The sequence below is a fragment of the Dendrobates tinctorius genome, unplaced genomic scaffold (genome assembly GCF_039654945.1).
Source record: "Dendrobates tinctorius isolate UK_male_01 unplaced genomic scaffold, ASM3965494v1 ptg000091l, whole genome shotgun sequence".
NCBI lineage: Eukaryota > Metazoa > Chordata > Amphibia > Anura > Dendrobatidae > Dendrobates > Dendrobates tinctorius.
The window spans coordinates 3,448,731-3,463,189 of record NW_027361759.1 but is presented as its reverse complement, the minus strand read 5'-3'; the positions used below and the strand labels follow the sequence as shown (position 1 = coordinate 3,463,189).

Here is a 14,459-nt window from a genome sequence, read left to right as displayed (position 1 = left end):
CCCCGTTATCACCCCCTTAGTTAGGGAAAAATAATAAAATTAAAAAAATGTATTTCTATTTTCCCATTAGGGTTAGGGCTAGGGTTAGGGTTAGAATTGGGGGTTTCCACTATTTGCGCACATCAGGTGCTCTCCAAACGCAACATGGCGTCTGATCTCAATTCCAGCCAATTCTGCGTTGAAAAAGTCAAATGGTGCTCCTTCCCTTCCAAGCTCTGCCATGCACCCAAACAGTGTTTTACCCCCTCATATGGGGTATCAGCCTACTCAGGACAATTTGCAAAACAACTTTTGGGGTCCTATTTCTCCTGTTGCCCTTAGGAAAATAAAAATTTTGGGGCAAAAATATCATTTTTGTGGGAAAAAATTTTTTTTTTATTTTCACGCCTGGGCGTTATAAACTTCTGTGAAGCACTTGGGGGTTCAAAGTTCTCACCACACATCTAGATAAGTTCCTTGGGCGGTCTAGCTTCCAAAATGGTGTCAATTGTGGGGGGTTTCCACTGTTTTGGTACATCAGGGGCTTTCCAAACGCGACATGGTGTCCGATCTCAATTCCAGCCAAAAAAGTCAAATGGCGCTGCTTGCCTTCCGAGCTCTGCCATGTGCCCAAATAGTCATTTACACCCACATATGGGGTATCAGCGTACTCAGGACAAATTGCACAATAACTTTTAGGGTCCTGTTACCCTTGGGAAAATAAAAATTGGGGGTGAAAAGATCATTTTGTGGAAAAAATATGATTTTTTTAATTGTACTGCTGTACATTATAAACTTCTGTGAAGCCCTTGTGGGTTCAAAGTTCTCACCACATATCTAGATAAGGTCCTTAGGGGGTCTAGTTTCAAAAATGGGGTCACTTGTGGGGGGTTTCCACTGTTTAGGTACATCAGGGGCTCTCCAAACGCGACATGGCGTCCGATCAGAATTCCAGCCAATTTTGCATTGAAAAAGTCAAACGGCGCTCCTTCCCTTCTGAGTTCTGCCATGCGCCGAAACAGTGGTTCCCCCCCCCCCACATATCAGGCATCAGCGTGCTCAGGACAAATTGCACAATAATTTTTGCAGTCCAATTTCTCCTGTTACACTTGGTAAAATAAAAAAAATTGAACCTGAAGTAATTTTTTTTGTGAAAAAAAGTTAAATGTTAATTTTTTTTTAAATATTCAAAAAATTCCTGTGGCGCACCTGAAGGGTTAATAAACTCCTTGAATGCGGTTTTAAGCACCTTAAGGGGTGCAGTTTTTAGAATGGTGTCACTTTTGGGTATTTTCTATCATATAGACCCCTCAAAGTGGCTTCAAATGTGATGTGGTCCGTAAAAATAAAATGGTGTTGCAAAAATGAGAGATCGCTGGTCAACTTTTAACCCTTATATCTTACTAAGAAATAAAAATTTTGGTTCCAAAATTGTGCTGATGTAAAGTAAACATGTGGGAAATGTTACTTATTAACTTTTTTGTGTGCCATATCTCTGTGATTTAAGGGCATAAAAATTCAAAGTTGGAAAATTGCGGAATTTTCAAAATTTTTGCCAAAATTCCGTTTTTCTCACAAATAAACGCAAGTTATATGGATGAAATTTTACCACTAACATGAAGTACAATATGTCACGAGAAAACAATGTCAGAATCACCGTGATCCATGGAAGCGTTCCAGAGTTATGACCTCATAAAGGGACAGTGGTCAGAATTGTAAAAATTGGCCCGGTAGTTAAGGTGCAAACCACCCTTGGTAGTGAAGGGGTTAAAAGTAGCAAAAATCCAATAACTGTCACTCAAAACTCGATGTCCGAGCCGTGTTCCTCAAAACCCTGATGCGCGTTTCGTCTGCAACTTCATGAGGATGCTATTTTTGCATGTATTAAGACAATTCATGTAGTGCTTTTTGATATATTTAGAGATAATTATGCATGAGTAGATTATAGATGTTTTTTTCATCATTATTATTTATCTCACATTGGTGGAGTTTTTTTCGCTAATCCGCATAATTAATTCCTCATGATCTACTGTGTTTAATGATGTCCTAGCCTAATTTGTTTTTTATTTATGGTAGGCAATTGCTTAAAAAGAATTTTTATATGATTAATATTTGATATTCTTAATAAAATTGCAATTTATTATTGGTTCTTGTGGTTTTTTTTTTCTGTCTACTTTCTCTTGTAGTAGAGTTTTGAGTGACAGTTATTGGATTTTAATAGGTTAGAGTAGAGTAGGGTCTGGCCAAAAGAGTCTACCTTGTCGAGGTGGCGGCTTAAAAATTATTTTGGCTAAAACAAAAGATGCTGGCTATGTATGTGATCTGGTGTCTGCTGGGAACTGTTAATATCAGATTGGTGAGAACGTGGTACAGAAGATGAGTTTTAGCAAGAGCGGGCAGTGGGACTGTGGAAGGTTTTGTTGTGTGGAGGCGGAGCTGGGGTGGAGCCTAGGTGGAATCTTAAGGGGGCATGAAAATTTTGCCAGTATGGGGCCCCGAAATTCCTAGTGGCAGCCCTGACCGCCAGGCCTCGGCGCCCACCACCTGCCATCTGTCCCTACTGCATGAAGCGCCTCTTTCACATAGAGGTTGTTGATAAACTGCAGTTTTCTAATTGGGCTGATTGGAGTGAGTGGCATGAAACACCAGGACTTCACTGGCTCAGGGTTATTGCAATCAGGGCAAGCGATTCCCTAGTCCCTGATCACTGAGATCCCACCCATACTAAGCATAGAGTTCTGAGATGCCCCGTTAGATTGGAGCCGTGATATATGTTCACAGCCACACCACTCGTTGTCCATGGGATTTTCAGTGTGCCATAGAATGTGTGTGCCTGGCCACTATACTACTCCGTTCAGTGTACCCACTGAAGAAGCAGGGCAAAACGTGTACGTCGGGGCAGAGGGTGCTATGGTAATCAGTTGTAAGTCACTGGTGAGAGGGAGGAGGGAGGGACCTTTTAACCTCTCGTGCTTCCTGTCCCCCATTAGGGCGTGGAGACGACCTCCTCCTATGCTGTCGTGGAAGGTTTCTAGAAACTGAATTACCGGTAAGTCTAATTCTATTTTGTTACCTTTTTCACCAAAATATATCAACAAAAGTAACAGTTAATGGAAGTGGTCATCAGAGATTGTTATTGGACTGATTGAAGGGGAGAACCGCAGCGTTAGAAGTCCTGTTATTATAGCTTCTAGCCAATTCCTTTTCTCGGGGGGAACCATTGGTTTCATCTGCCTAAGCGCCAAAATACCTTGTCCAGGTCTTAATGATGATATCCATAAAAATAAAAAAAAGCAGGTCTGTATATGAGAAGAATCTAACCAAAAACAGCACAGATGTTTTATAAATGTATTTGTGCAATAAAGTTGTTTTAATTTGCAATGATAAAAGAAAGTGTATAAATACTGTCACTTTCTGTAGAAAAGAGCAGATGATGATGATTCCGCTCCTCGGGCCTTGGTTTGCACTTGTGCCCATTTTGGACATCCAGGTCTGGATCACACATGAGAGGAGAAGAGCAGGAATGTGTGACGTGATCTGTGTCATTGGAGTTCTCCTGGATTCCTACAGCAACGCGATTAACCATATGGCCTTCTGTCTGACCATGGGCAGGGAGGTGAAGGAGCAGCCGTTTCCTTCCATCTGTCCATGGCCTTGTAGGTGAAGGAGCAGCCGCTGCCTCCTGTCTGTACATGGCCAAGTAAGATAAGGAGCAGCCGCTTCCTTTTGTCTGTGCATTTTCTATAAGTGAAGGAGCAGCCGCTTCCTTCTTTCTGTCCATATCCGGTATGTGGAGGAGCAGCCGCTTCCTTCTTTCTGTCCATATCCGGTATGTGGAGGAGCAGCCGCTTCCTTCTTTCAGTCCATAACCGGAAGGTGAAGGAGCATCCGCTGCCTTCTTTCTGTCCATATCTGGTAGTCTTCTCCATACCACCACATTGTAGATGAGTCGTCCAGATCGTGACATAGTATAGCTGAAAGAAGTCCTTCAATTTCAGCCTTTAATTACTTGCTATGTTGATCCAGAGGAAGGTGAAAAATAACCCTGAGGACTCGTTGTTGGATTATCCTCATATCAAGGGAAAAAAATTCCTTCCTGACCCCAAGTATGGCGATCGGAATAAATCCCTGGATGTTTGGTGCTCAAATCTATGTGGATGTTAAGTGGTGGAAGCTCGGTAGGTTTGTCACAGTTCGGTAAATGAGAAAGTCCAGTTTTGTCGTCTTATCCAATTAATATAAATCTTCATTCCTGGATGTTACTGGAATGGGGCTGATTGTTATCAGCCTAATAGTCCTGCTGTGAGAAGAGAAATATACACATCTGAGAATCAGCTCCTCACATTCAGTATATACAGTGTACTGGGGAACATAACAATAAGAGGTATACTGGGTAAGTGCGTTACTGGGAAGTGACAACATTATGGATGTCTGTATGTGTTATACTTACATAGTAATATGGGAATGGTGGGTCAGATCTGCCGCACTCCACATCGCTCCAATCTATGGAGTGGAAGAACGGATGGGATCTGATAGATGATGTAATGGCAAATCGGGCAGATGGAGTTTTGCAAAGAAGCTAGAAAATGAAAGAGACCATTAGTCATTAGATTATACATTATTACTGACAAGTTATTACACACTGTCTATGGACTGTCCACATCTTATCTTCTATCTGTTCTTGTAATCCCCCATCATCCTTATCCTTCTGATCTTACTCACCCCTTTTATGATGTCAATGGTATTAGTGCACATCCCTGGTGGAAAATAAGGGATGTGCTCACGCAGAGACTGGTGGTACTCCTCCATTGAGCCTTCGCTATAGAATGGCCGGTTCCCTACACTCATCATATATAGGATGACGCCGAATGAAAATGAGTCTGCCAGGTGGTTGTAGCCTTCACGGTCCATTATCTGTGGAAACATGAGATTGGAGAGAAGCTGAATATACCGGGAACAGGATTTACACAAAGAGACTATGAGAATCGATCTGTGATTAGATGTGAGCAGGATACATTAGGATCAGATTATCCCTCAATCCTACTATCGGGACCAGTCACACAGAGATGTTCCTTACCTCTGGCGCTATGTAACCCTGAGTACCAACAAATTTATTCACTATGCCATTCTCAAACACATTCATGGCTGATAAGCCAAAGTCGGAGATTTTGATGTGTCCAGTGTCTTGGAGAAGGATGTTCTCTGGCTTCAGGTCACTGCAGGGAGAAGGAGCAGACACTGATTGTGAGGATAATTCATGAAAATAACTTTCTACAATAGATATGTAAGGAGACAACAGAGAGTCACAGGTGACAGATTTATGAAGGTGAAATGATTACCTATGTATGACGCCGTGTTCATGCAGGAATTGGAGTCCACACACCATCTCTGCCGCAAAGAGTCTGTGGAGTAAAAATGAAAGGGTGGATCAGTGGTTACATGCACAATCATATAAAGAACATGAGATCATCACATGTCCTTTTGATGTCATTATTTTTTCCTGTAGTCATTGTCCATTGCTCTAGGACTACAGCGGATTATTAATATTTAGTACAAGACATTTACCTTGTTGTCTCTGTGTTAAACAACATCGATTCTGCCATGTGGTAATACAGGTCTCCTCCAGCCATATAGTCCATGGATATAGCATAATTGGTTTGTGTCTCCATATACGCCCGCATGGACATTAGGTAGGGGCACCCAGCAGCCATTCTCATGACTTCTACCTCTGTAGAGAAAATGTCCTCCCTACAAGATCTTTTGTCCATGATCTTAATGGCCAGCAGTCCTTCATTGACCACATCTGATGTCAAGATCACCTGGAGAAAAATAACAGATCAGACCAAAAGCTCATCTATTAATGTGTAATATGTCACTAGTTTATCCCAATTATCCTTACATATGAGCATCCTGTAATTAATATGTACATCCCTCCTGGGTATCTGTGCAAGATACATTGGTTGAATACGGAGGAGGATAAATTCACACTTACTTTTCCGAAGCGTCCGTGTGTAAGAACTTTCTGGAATTCAAGGCTGGCAAGGTCAATAGTATTTGGAGTGTTGACCATTTCTTTAATGGGAGAAATACAGATTTTAGCTTCACCAAGGTCTTCTGCTGGCATGGCTGCTATGTCACAAGGGATCATAAGGCTTCCATCTGCTGAGATGATACAAGATTATTAACCCCTTTGCAAATGCATAATGGAAATGTTTGTCATGATGTGCAGCAAATGTATGGAGCGGGCTCAGTAGCTGAGCATGCACCGTACCAGGCAGATGCTCCTGTATTACATAGCTGCCACCTGTGTTTTTTTTTTTTTTGCATTTTTTTGGAGGAGCTGTATCCACCTAACAAATTGCAATAAAAAGATATCACAATGTTCTGTCTACCCAGGAAAGGTATCAATAAAAACTTCAGCTTGCCAAGCAGAAAAATCACACAGCTCCATTGAGTTATCAAAATCAAGAAGTTACTAAGTATTAGAATAATCAGGACACGGACCATTTTATAAATATAATTCCTTATTATCTGTTATAAACCCCTATGCATGTTCAGCATTATCATAGCTGCTGTAACTGATGTGGAGAAACATCTTGTGAGGTCATTTTCACCACAAATGAATGAACACAGTTGAAAAAATGGAAGAATCTTTTTTTTCCAGTTTTACCACATTTTGAACCTTTTTTTTCCCTGTTTTCCAGAACATTGAGTGATAAAATTAATTGTGTCCTGAAAAGCTACAGCTTGGTCCAGTAAAAAACAAGTCCACATACAGCTACATTGGCAGAAAAATTAAAAAAAAGTTATGTGTTTTCGAAGCAGGGAGGTAAAAAACGGAATAAAGTCAAAACAAGGTTAACAAATAAAACTCTAGAGCATATATTATAATTGTAAACAGAATTATGTAAATGAGCAGGAAATGTCTAATATTTGGGCTTTCATTAATCAAAACTGTCCAATAGCAAAAAAGTTCCTGTTGCCCATAGCAACGAATCACAGCACAGATTCCATTTCTTAACATTCTATAGAACACTGCCACATGCGGATTATTTCTTCTGCACTGGTGTACCACACGGCCAATCCCTGATTGTAGGCTGGCGGTTTCATTTGGTATTTATGCACCTATGCAGCTGCCATTTTACTTGGGTCCGCTGCACCCTGGATTAGTGTAGATGCATTTAGGCCTGTCTGGTTTGTATCTGAATTTTTTGGAGGATTTTTTTCCTCTTTTTGAGGTTTTCATGTTAGAGTAGGACTGGCAAGTGTAAGGAACTTTGACGTTAGTTTGCCAGCTTCCGTATTAAGGCCTTAATTTCAACCAATACCTTACATATATTGATATGTTTTTTGTGCACTTTTTATATTTTTTCAGGGTGCAGTTGGGCCCAAATGGTTCTGCAAACTTGTGGTCTCTGTTCACACGGGATGCATTCTAGTTGGCACTGGGCAGCCCCCCTATATGGTGTTACTAAGAGGTTGTTAGCCAGAAGCCCTGCATTCCCTGTGTGAACACTGCCACATGCGGATTATTTCTCCTGCGCTGGTGTGCCACACGGCCAATCCCTGATTGTAGGCTGGCTGTTTCATTTGGTATTTATGCACCTGTGCAGCTGCCATTTTACTTGGGTCCGCTGCACCCTGTATTAGTGCAGATGCATTTAGGCCTGTCTGGTTTGTATCTGAATTTTATAGAACTATGAAAGCTGCATTGTGATTAGTTGCTATGGACAACAAGGGCAGTTTTTCTGCACTTTGGATAATTGTGGCCAGTACATAATATTAGGAGTATAATCCCCCTCACCCCAGTCTCCTTATACTGAACAGTTTCCATCTTACCTGGCTCCTCTTTATCCAGTGATGTGTTTGGTGGAGAATCACTCAGCTGTTTGTTCTCTGAGATGGAGATGTTCTCAGCTGATGTCCTGCACCTCCGTAATGCACCATTCCCATTTATAATGGGTTTGGCATAGATGAGACCTCTTGTACATTGGACAACCCAGTCTCTGCTGTTCCTGATCCTCTTCTGGGCTGCCGCTCTTTGTAGGTTTGGTGTCTCCAGACTCTCAGATCTGGAGAGTGTGACATGTCTCTGTGTTTCTTGTAGAACCTCTTCCAGCTCTAACTCTGCGTTGATGTTTCTCCGCTTATTGAGGATGTCATCTTTGTTCCTCCTCCGTATTTCAGGGACCAGATCTCCGATTTTTTTCAAGGAGCGTATAATGGCCCTCTGAAGTTCAGCGGAGGCAGCAGAGTGAGACTCCATGAGGGTCTCCATATTCCTTTTTTCTGTAAAGATCACATGTCTTTTGGTCTTTCTCATTTTCTCCAGAGTTTGACGTTTGGACGCCATTTCTGTGGCGTCAGTGTCCATGTCCGGTAGAGTAAAGTCTTTTCGCCCTAAAGCGAACAATGGTACCTGCTCTTCATTAATTCCTCTCTTCTCTCTCAGAATCCGATCTCTTTGGGCTCTTCTGTCTTTATCCATTTTGTAATCAGTTTTTGCTTCGAAAAACAAAAGGGGTTGCCTCACCCTTGGGAGTCTGTAAGGCAATGACTTCCCTTAGGCCGCAACAATGGAATATAGAATGTGATGATGACATCACATCAATTGTGACTTCGGTTTTTATTGTGATGTCACCATGAGAGAGATGATAGATAGATAGATGGATAGATTTTTTTTTTTTTTTTCTTTATAGATTGATAAATATAAAATTTGGAGTATGCAAGCCAAACTTTTGCTGGTGTATGTGTGTGTGTATGTATGTGTGTATATATATATATATATACACACTCACTGGCCACTTTATTAGGTACACCATGCTAGTAACGGGTTGGACCCCCTTTTGCCTTCAGAACTGCCTCAATTCTTCGTGGCAGAGATTCAACAAGGTGCTGGAAGCATTCCTCAGAGATTTTGGACCATATTGACATGATGGCATCACACAGTTGGCGCAGATTTGTCGGCTGCACATCCCTGATGCGAATCTCCCGTTCCACCACATCCCAAAGATGCTCTATTGGATTGAGATCTGGTGACTGAGGAGGCCATTTGAGTACAGTGAACTCATTGTCATGTTCAAGAAACCAATCTGAGATGATTCGAGCTTTATGACATGGCGCATTATCCTGCTGAAAGTAGCCATCAGATGCCTGTTCTTAGCTGAGAGGAGTGGTACCCAGTGTGGTCTTCTGCTGCTGTAGCCCATCTGCCTCAAAGTTCGACGCACTGTGCGTTCAGAGATGCTCTTCTGCCTACCTTGGTTGTAACGGGTGGCAATTTGAGTCACTGTTGCCTTTCTATCAGCTCGAACCAGTATGCCCATTCTCCTCTGACCTCTGGCATCAACAAGGCATTTCCGGCCACAGAACTGCCGCTCACTGGATTTTTTTTCTTTTTCGGACCATTCTCTGTAAACCCTAGAGATGGTTGTGCGTGAAAATCCCAGTAGATCAGCAGTTTCTGAAATACTCAGACCAGCCCTTCTGGCACCAACAATCATGCCACGTTCAAAGGCACTCAAATCACCTTTCTTCCCCATACTGATGCTCGGTTTGAACTGCAGGAGATTGTCTTGACCATGTCTACATGCCTAAATGCACTGAGTTGCCGCCATGTGATTGGCTGATTAGAAATTAAGTCTTAACACACAGTTGGACAGGTGTACCTAATAAAGTGGCCAGTGAGTGTAATATATATATATATATATATATATATATATGCACTGTGCGTTCTATTTGTATTTTTGATTAAACATTTAATTATTCAACAACTACAGCGCTGTCGGTTAGTTCAAAGGGTTAATTAACCTAAACCCTGAATATTTAGGAAAATGTAAGTGAGGCTTGGTCTTTTTTATGAGAATATCTATGTGCAGAATTATTATTGTTAGAATCTTTGGTAAATATCCATTTTAAAACAATCTTGCAGGTATTGTATCGTACAATTAACAATAGATAACTGCACTACAGTAAAATATATTAATATATAGGATATTGCACTCATCTGCAGTATCAGAATTATGTGAATGCAGCAGAGATCAAAGTATACATTAATTCAAGAAAACAGTATACTCTTCTTGATCCATTTTATATTCAGAATCTCATTATTCCATGAATTTAGGGATCTGGAGCACATCAGGCTTTTCCTATTTTTTATTATTCTTATTATTTATTCTTAGTAATGTTTTATTTTGTATTACTTATTGTCTATTTTTCTTTATTTTCTGTTTTTTCCTTTTTTATTTTTATTTTTTTCATGTTTATTTCTCTTTTAATTTTCTTTTCATTTATTCAGTGTTTTCTTGTTTTTTTTTCTCTTCACTTACAATTTTTATCTGCTCCTAGCATAGTTATATTTTCCACCTTTCTCTTTTCTCCTGTTTTCTTTACAGCAAGGCTGTGTGCCCACGTTGCATTTTTGTAAGCGTTTCCGCAGCGTTTGAGCCGGATCAGACGCTGCAGAAACGCTTAAAAGAAGCTTCCCATTAAATTTAATGCATTTTTTACTTTTTGTGCCAATGCATGCTTTTTCTTCCGCTCAGGAAACGCTTAGCGGTTAAAAACGCAGCATGCTCATTAATTTCCGCAAAGCTCCTCGTTTTTAGCTTTTTCCAATGTTCCCAGAAAACGCGCGGGAAAAAAAAGCATCAAAAATGCGCGTTTTTTGTGCAAAAAAACCCGCGGAAATAAACCATGTGTTTTCTGGGAAGGAGTCCGGTTTTCTGAGCGCTTAAAAACGCTAACGTGGGCACATAGCCTAAGACTACGTTCACACTAGGCATTTTGCTGTGTTTTTCACACAGATAGTGAATACACCCTCACAGACAGTAAATACTCCCCCAGGCAGCAAATACCCCCCACACAGTAAACACCACCCACACCCAGTAAATATTCCCCCACACACAGTAGAAACTCACCCAGTAAGCAAATAACCTGCACACATATTAAGCACACCCCCGCACACAGTAATACCCCCCACACCCAGTATATACCCCCACCACTCTGTAAATACACCCTCACACGCACTAAATTCTCCCCCAAGTAGTAAATGCCCCCCCCAAGCAATAAATGCCCCTCCCCCATCTTCGGTGTGTTCAGCTCCACCAACAATCCTGGCGTTTAGCGCTTCAATTGTACTTGTGTCTGTAAGACGTGAATACAATTGATTAGCATGAATTGGCTAATTTATCCGCTAAACTTTCTCAATTTTTCATATTCCTAGTGCAATAATGCAATTCAATTTTAATATTTCATAATATAAAAATCAATGTGTGTATCACCAATCAATCACGAAGCATCTTTCATTTCACCAGAGCTGTTCAAATAATCTTTATTTTTTTATCTTTACTTTTTATATAGCGCTAACCTATTCCACAGCGCTTTACAGTTTGCACACATTATCAGCACTGTCCCCGATGGGGCTCACAATCTAAATTCCCTATCAGTATGTCTTTGGAATGTGGGAGGAAACTGGAGAACCCGGAGGAAACCCACGGAAAAACGGGGAGAACATACAAACTCCTTGCAGATGTTGTCCTTGGTGGGAATCGAACCCAGGACTCCATCGCTGCAAGGCTGCAGTGCTATCCACTGAGCCACCGTGCTGCCCAAAAGAAGCTTAGCTGTGATTGGTTGCTATGACCAACAGTTTTCCTCACAAACAATCACTAAGCATCTCTCATTTCACCAGAGCTGGTTAAAAGTAGCTGAGCTGTGATTGGTTGCTATGCGCAAGTTTTCCCACTTGACAACACCTAGCATCCCCAGGAACATAAGCTCTAGCCATCGTCTGTCCCCCAGAAAGGAGCAGTAAGAACATGACAGAAATGAATCCCCCCTCCCGTTTGGTATCATTAAGTGACACACATGAATATAGGAAAGTGCACATATTAAATGTCATGTGGATTTAATATTTTCTCACAGACACTTCTATGCATTAATGATGTGTTACTGTGCTCTGATAATGTGAGTTTTTTTAAAGTGCTACTTTTCCCATAATTCACCTGAATATACCCACATAACACGTAATTCTTTTCCCATAACAACCCATTAAATATGATACTATACTGCATACAGATGCTGTACATCCATGACCAACTCAGCCGGACAAATTACAAGTTGACGGTGCATGAAAATGTGTGTGAAGGTTTCTCTACTGTACTAATGTATAAGGTTTGTGCCTGTCCATTGGTGAAAAGCATGACTGATATTTATGGTGGCAGATAAGTGAGATTATCAACCTGATCAGTAGAAAACCTTGGATCTTGCTGAACCATGTTTCTGTGCAATTTCACTATTCTACTTTTACTGACTTTGACGCGATGATGTGAGATATTAGGGTTAGTAGTCCGGTAGCTCTGGCTGACTGGATGATGTGGGAAATTATAGTGAATGTGGCTATGCAGAGTGGGCGGGGCTCTACGCTCAGCTTTATATATAGATATAATCATTATAATTTGTTGTAACTAACCGTAGTTTGTTACTATGCCCGGGCAGCGCCGGGCTCTTCAGCTAGTATTTCATATTTGCATGCTATGGCGCTACAGTGCTGCTTTATTTGTTTTATTGTATATGAGTTGGTGACTCTAGATAAGCACATGTTCACACCTAGTTTAGATTTGGATGTGACTGTCAGTTTCTTGATTTGTATTCATTAGCCTTCTCACTGAGGACTCCGCCTCTTAGCCTCAGGCATTTTTAATCACATCAGGACCCTACCCCTCCACAGAGATATAGATTTCAGTCCAAGAGAGGATTCACATTAGGTTTCCATACAGATGAAGACTTTAGTCTAAGAGAGGATTGGCATTAAGTTAGGTCCTGGAAACGAGAATCGCCTTAACCTGGCTTCCAGGTACACATGAATTGGCCAATTTATGTGCTAAGCATCCTCAATTTATCATATTTCTACTGCAGTAATGCAATTCAATTTTTATACTTCATATTTGCATGCTATGGTGCTACAGAGTGCTGCTTTATTTGATTGTGACCTAGTGGACTCGCCCATGACTACCACCCCGTGCCACCTTGTTACAACTGCATATGAACAGAAAGGAACTGCACATGATGAAGTGGGGGGAGAATGGGGGGACTGTAAATGATGAAGTGAGGGGGAGGGAGACTGCAAATGTGAAGTGAGTGTCACGATGACCCGTCCTGTGTGACGCGACCAGCAGGCCGGTAACTAAAACAACAAGACGCGGCACGTGATACTGTCCTGTGTGACACGGCCCGCAGGCCGGTAACTAAAACAACAAGACACGGGGAAAGGGGAAACAGTTACAACGGTGGGCCCTGCGATAGGTAAAGGGGACGTGGAGACCTCCTGCACTCCCCTGAGTCAGTGTCCCTAATGCTCCTAACGTTCCCTATGCCGGTTCCACACCAGGCGCCAATCAGGAACCTGTCGCCCTAGCACACCCTACACCTATCCCTTGCTAGGGAGCTGGGTGGCGCAGGCACTGGCCCCACCGCTGTGCTAATACACACTAAGGAAGCACAAACACAAACAGGAAACACCATTTAGCTTTACTCTTGTGCTCTTGCTCCTAGCAACAGAGTCCACCACCAGAATGCAGATTTTCCTCCTGAATAGCTGCCACCAAGCTTTGTCAGAGCTGTAAGGAAATCCCCTCTGACTCCTTCCTCTGACTGAGCTGCCAGGTCCTCTCTCTAGATCCTTCCTCCACCAAGGATGGTTGAAATGAACACTATCACCAACACTGATTGCAACACCTGTGACTCTTTTATAGCAGAGCCAGAGCTATCACACCTGCATTATAATCATGTGCACTTAACTGAAGAACCCAGATTGCAATGACACTCACCACCACCGGGGGCAAACTTGGAACAAAAGACACCACAGTGCAATAATCCTAATGGCCACCGGGGGGCAAAAAACAAACTTAAGCACAGCTTAAGAAAAAAAAAAGAAGGTTACCAGTGCTTTTTATCAGTCCTGATCCAGCATGGATCATGACAGTGAGAGGGAGGACAGTAAATGATGAAGTGAGGGGGACTGCAAATGATGGAGTGAAGGACTGGGTACAGCAATTGAATTAAAGGTGGTGGATGGGGAGAGCAAATAATGATGAATTTTGAGGGTGATGGGAGTCAATGATGTATTGAATGTGGAGGAGAGCAGCTGACAATGAATAGAGGGTGGGAGAAAGAGAAGACAGGACAATGAATTGGGGCGGAAGGGGCATGTAAATATAATGAATCGGAGCAGAGGGAGGCACATAGTGGGGGCGTTCAGGATGCAGTGACTGGTAATGAATTGGGGGGGGGAAGAGACGGGCTAATTAATGTATATATTAAGTGGGGAAAATGGCTATTTGTAGTTGGTGGGGGCGCAGTGGTGGATTATAATTTATATTTGGAATGGTGGATTCCATAATAACTAATTACTGTATATATTAATGATGGGGACACGCCTGTATTCATATGTGTAGTGTAGAAGAAAGGGAAAAAGTGGG

At 41.8% G+C, this 14,459-nt stretch overlaps 1 protein-coding gene across 7 annotated transcripts in view; it reads left to right on the top strand.

Annotated features, from left to right (window-relative positions):
* The window catches only part of LOC141098413 (putative protein ARB2BP), a 99,599-nt gene that overhangs the window by 48,835 nt on the left and 36,305 nt on the right, over window positions 1-14,459 (top strand). For 4 of the 7 annotated variants that reach the window (XR_012234225.1, XR_012234223.1, XM_073586184.1 and 1 more), the window contains one exon: window positions 2,970-3,028. The exons of 1 other annotated variant lie outside the window; for it this stretch is intronic. The gene's annotated coding sequence lies outside the window, so the exon portion shown is untranslated. Of the gene's footprint in view, window positions 1-2,969; window positions 3,029-10,276; window positions 10,609-14,459 lie in introns of those variants that run through there. 2 more of the 7 variants (XR_012234226.1, XR_012234224.1) reach the window with 1 other exon arrangement.